Below are 6,096 nucleotides of genomic sequence, written 5' to 3'. Positions count from 1 at the left end.
AAACGAGACACACAGTAACGACAGAGGGAAGAACAGATGACAAGGTCAACAGCAAGCAACAGTGGCACAAACGTCCACTGAAAGTAGTACTGATGATTGATGAACATGCCAAACTCAGGCCGGCAGGCATGGTGACGCAATGAGGGACTGTAAAACACCCTGAAATAAAACGGGCTTCATTATTAAATACTTTACATAAAATAACCATAAAAGTCGATGGAATTTAGTACGGATAAAATCAGACTTTTGGACACACCCTTTTTTTAAAATAAAAACATCTCCTTATTTTTTTATTTCCATAAAATATTGATGAAATATTTAGTTGATTGTTAATCAATTTATTTCACAAATTTGGTTTCTCATTATGGTACTCACTTTCCTTTGTCAGCATTCATATAATGTACAGTGCTTGGGATTCAGGTGGAGTTACGGGGAGTCCGCACCTTGCCTGCAACGGTTCCTTCCGCCTTCCTAGAGAAGGAAGGGAATGTCCTGTGGGAGGCGATGGGGAAGGATGTGGCAATTCTGCGAGGAGGCGAGCCAGGGCTGGGCGACAAATTTAAGGTAAGTACTGTCTTTCTTTCATTTACAATCTGAAATCTACTGTAGTTAAATCCAGTGGTTCCAAAACATTTTTCCTTATGGGACCCATTTTCTATCATTTAATAAATTGACGACCCCTGACTCAATTACATATATTTTATGGATATTCTATATTATATTCAAAATTGTACAATGAACCCAAATAGTGAAGTTTGTTTAAAACAATTGATTTGGATACATTTAGTTGAGGGTGTATTTTTAATAATTCTTAACAATCATACGGAGTTAATAGACTTCTTTTTGGACAAATTCAGTGTTTTCTTCTCCCTGACACATGGGCATTGTTCTATTACAATTTACTTTACATTTACTTTTGCTGAAGTGAGCAAAATGTTGAGATATAGGCCTACAGTATATTTGAATGTTTTCTTATTTGTCTTAAAATCATGAAGCTTAGGCGACCCCTCGTGGGAGTTTCGACCCCCAGTGGTTTAATCAAGTCTGTCAAGGTTCTTTACATTATACATAATTAGGGCAGAGCAGCAACCGCTGTGAAGGCCTCATTGGAGAATCATTATTATTTGTAAAAATTAATCACATTTTTTAGGCACATATTTCAGAAGTGGTGAAAATTTACATTGGATAAGGGTCTTGTCCATATGTCTTGTGTCCCCTGCAAAATTTCAACAAAGCAGCCCTGGTGGCACATTTCACTGAGATATACAAAAATCTGGAAGCACATGTATCATGTCTGGACATACAAAAAAGCCTCTTTAAACCCAACAGGAAGTCAACCATTTTGAATTCAGTCAAAGTTGTGCAAACTTTTCATTTTCGTAAAAGGACCAGTGTGTAGAATTTAAGAATCTAGTGGTTCATTTGCAGATCTGAAATCTGTCACTTCACCCTCCCCTTCCAAGCGCGAAGGTGAAGCTACGATAGCTGCATGCACCGTATAAACTTTGCGGTTCAACATCACATACTCCCTCTGTACATATAAACAGCTCATTCTAAGGTAACAAAACCATAATGATTCCCATATTCAGGTGATTATACACTAATGAAAACATATCTATAAATATGAAATGTTACACACTGGACTTTTCAGTCCATGGCGTGTCAAATCTCGATGTGTCACCATGAAACAAGAAGTAAGCCAAGTAAGCATCAAATTATCATTTGATTTACATTCAGTTTTCATAGTGTGGTCTATGCTGGAACATAAGGTATAATTAGTGGCCGTTCTCTAGTGCCACATAGTGGACACATGAAGTAACATGTAACGTGCTGTGTTCGGGAGGAGACAAGAGTCTCAGACACAAGTATCTAAAAACGGTACAAATAAAACTAAAACTTTCTGCATGGCCAAATGGGTGTGTGAGTAACTTGGGGGAATTGATCAGTCGACTACGAGTTAGGTTGAGCCACTGTAAATCCTGGAGTCCTAAAATTGTAAATTATGATTTATTGTGATTTACAGTCCCATAATTCCTTCCAAGACCGGGTCCAGTTGCCCTCAGAAGAGCAGCTCAGGGAAGGAGACTGGTCTGTGGTCCTCCAGAACACGATGTTTAGTGACACTGATGTGTACGAGTGCATTTTGGAAGGAAGAAAAACCATATCAACAGTATGGCTCACAGTCACAGGTGAATTGGTGGGAGAAAAACGTGGTTCTCAGTTACTGTTATGGATGTGTAAGTTCACATTTAACAACTGCATGTTTGCTCTGTCCCTTTTTAGGAGTTACAAAAGGATTTTGTATTTTGCCACATTTAGTTAATCAAATCCAACAGGTGGCCCAGTGTGTATTGTGTATTGAGATGCATTCAGTTCCACACATTGACAGTATATATAATGAACAGAGCTTCTGGGTCTGTGAAGTGAGGCCAAAGTGTCTTACTCCTACATTCTATGTAGGGGCCAGCAGGGGTAGCACCACTGACTGCACCACTGACGACCATAATACCATACTCCATATAGCATATAGCATACCTTTAAGAGGCCTTTAAGCAATAGTGGGCATCTGACTCCACCTTCTGAGTCACCTTTGGTATATGGGTTAAGTTAAGTTAAGTATTCTAGGCCAGAAATGTTGTCTCCTGATAACAGGACTCCAATGGAAGTCCCTACCACACTGGAAGGAATGCATTAATTGAAAGGGTAAAATTAAGTTTCAATAGTTGACTGGTCTAATGCATTTGTTCTGAAAGTGCCTTTAAGAAGCCTTGAGACAAATAATTTTACTTCATCCCTTTTTCTTTTTCTTCTTCTTCTCTTTCTTCTTCTTCTTCTTCTTCATATCTGCCATCCTGTTGCCACTTCCTCAACTAATCCCCCAAGTGCCCCAATTTAAGCATATGATAGTGACTGAGGGTAACCCGGTGAACCTATCATGCTATATTCCGATCTCCAGAAGCCAGTCCCTCGAAAGCCTGCAAGTCTGGTGGACCAGGAATGGCAGCATTATAGGGTCAATACAAGATCAGGTACTGTATTCTGCCGGTGGCCCCTCATGCATACTGTAGATGCAATCATGTTTTTATAAGTGTCCAGGTATTTTCTATCTGTTGTCTGATGTGTGGAAGAGACAAATTACTTGTACAAGTATGTAAGAGGTGTCTCAAAGACTCAAACCAGCAGGTCTCAAACCATTAACCTGCTTCATCAGAACCATCTGGAAAGTCACTGGAAACATTTTGGAAAAGGGCAGATAATTGAGTTTATCACAGGCAAACTTCAACTGTTCAGATCAATTAACCTTATAACATAGTCAAACAAAAAGCCTTTAGTGCCGTTCTTTGCTCTTCTTTCAATACAGCAATACTCTTCAGTTCTACTATAACTGATGCTAGCATAATCTGTGCTAACCTCTTTAGCAGTCATCTTTGTTAGTTTTGAGCAAACAGTTCTCACACACCTGTAACTAATAGCTACCGTAGCTACCAGTACTTCCTCAAAAGAGGCTAATTGGTCCAAACCACTGTGGCCTGGCAAGATAGAGTCTCACATGGTCTCATAATCTTGTGATTTTGTGAGCCCAACTGCTTTGCAAGGTTAATAAACCATACCCTTCCATTGGTTTAGTTGATAGTAATCTCAGTGTTAGTGCTTACGACAGTATAGACTGTGCTGGTACTGCATTGTTTTTGCCAAAACCTGCATGGGATTAGCATAAAGTGGGCATTTCTGCAAAGAGGAGACTTGTGGGTACCCATATAACCCATTTTCATTCAGAGATCTTGAGGTCAGAGGCCAAGGAATCTCTTCCATGCCAGTCTTTCCATCACCTGCTACAGCCTCTGAAAGCAGAGTGAAAGAGATAGGATAATAGGGTGGCAATCAGATTTCAGGTCTCAATTTGTAGAAACAGGCATACTTTACAGCAAGAGAATTGTGTAGATTGCTAAGGGTGCTGAAATAAATATGAGTAATTTAAAAGGTCTCTTTATATACAAGGTGGATATGACCATATACAGTATGCACAGTGTGTGTAGATTTGTGTTTGAGTAATCATATTTACATATTAAAAACAAACTGTGTTTAAACAAGAATAAATAATATACAGATACAGTGGTTTTTTTTGCAGGGATTATTCCTGACACATGTATGGTATCAAAATCTTGATTAGTCAACATCTGATCATATCTTTTCACTTACAGATTCCTGTGGTGCATTATTCTGAGGATATTCCTCGAATGTCTATATGGACGGATGATAAAGTAGGATTTAACGACAAAGTAAGAGTTCATCTTATGATCCACACAGTGATGAGTGACACTGGAGACTACGACTGTTTGTATAAAACCAGGTAAATTCTACGGACTGGAAAATTTAAAGTAGGTTAATTTTGTTGTGGCTTTATCAAAATAGATTAAAGGGATAGTTCGGGTACTTGGAAGTGGGGTTGATGAGGAAATTGTTACATACAGTAGACCCCAGCTTGGAGAAACAGACAGGGGTCCAGGCACAGAAGCAAAGCAAAATATTGAGATGAATTAAAGACACACATATTTATTGTAGCAACTAAGTAAGGTATTCAAGAAACCGGACAAAAACACTGGCTCTAGATAGGTTATGTTACGTTATTTGCACATTTAGTGGCCCCTGGAGTTTCTCCCTTGGGCTTGGAAAGATGGGTGAAGTGAGTGAGTTGCTATTTGCAACTACACTGCTAGACACACTGGTCCTTTAAGTACAATAACTTTAATAGCTACTATAAACCAATATAAAAGCCCACACAAAAAAAATTATTTACATTTTTTTCAGGTATTGTAAATGCACATAGAAACTCACAGTGATAAAAATTGTCATTCTGCTGCTATACCTACTCATAATAACCATTATATTTTCAGGATTTCTGACAATATCAGACCTGGGGAACCAAAGAGTATCACAGTCATTGTGCTGGAAACAAACCCAATAGATATTGGTAATCTTCATTTGCATTCTTCTAATTGCAGCAACACAATATATTTTCATCAGTAGGCTGTACCATCATTCAGTGTGGAATCCTGTTGTGAACTAGTATAACCTTAAACACATACTTTCACAGACAAATAGCACAATGCATGTAATATTTCAGTTGCTGTTAATACATAAATGTTTGGTCACTCTTTCATGCAGTTTTCCAGCCTGACGAGACATCCACAGCAACAGAGGACTGGGTCAGTACATCACTCTTGCCTGTAACAACTTTGAGAGAAGAGGTGAATGAGGTTGAAACCACTGAAACCCCACTTGATCCTACTCCTGTTCTTCTGGAAGATTCCACACAGCCAACAGAGGGTGAGCCTTGCTCAGTGGGATATAAAAAGAAATATAAAATAAGTTAAAGGGGCCACTTTATACAACAGTAGACCAAAAATTCACAACTAGTAATGTATATTATAAAGTAGATACATGAACAGAAAACTAATAATTTTAAGGCAACTATCGTCATTAAGTCTTGAAATAAACTAATATTAATTAATGATAATGTACTTGAATCTTCAAGTCTTCCAAATCTGTAATTCAAAAATTGTTCAGAAAACTCATTAAAGTGAACATTTAACAATTTACCATTTTCAATTGCAAAAATGTAATTTTCAAGCATCCAAATAATGAAAATTTGGTTTAAAAGCTCACTGCGAACAACTTTTGAAATTCAGAATTTTTTATTTCTAAAACTCAAATAAGAAGAAAAGTAAATGATCTCAACAAAAGATGGTATGTCGGCAAAACTGTTTTAGTTTATTTAAAAACTTCAAAGTTTGAGTTTGACTTAAAGAGTTGACTTTTCTCTTTTTCTTTTTTCTTTTTTTACAGTGTAACAATCACACCTTTTTACAAAAACTAGGAATTACTGCCAGCGGCAGAAAAGAAAAGTTAGCTATATGGGGTCGGGCATCAGCACGGAGAAAGTAATGCATTTATGGTGAAACTGTTTAAAAAATACGATTAAAGCTGCAAGCAGCGATGAATGGGCCCTCGCACTCCACGCGACTCAGGGTGTGCTGTGGCTGCGCCACGTGCCGGCGTAACACGTGCGGACCGCAACATGAAAATTTCACGTAA

Source organism: Morone saxatilis, unplaced genomic scaffold (assembly GCF_004916995.1).
Source record: "Morone saxatilis isolate NCDOM2014 unplaced genomic scaffold, NCSU_SB_2.0 Contig6, whole genome shotgun sequence".
Lineage (NCBI taxonomy): Eukaryota > Metazoa > Chordata > Actinopteri > Moronidae > Morone > Morone saxatilis.
This window is presented reverse-complemented; position numbering follows the sequence as displayed.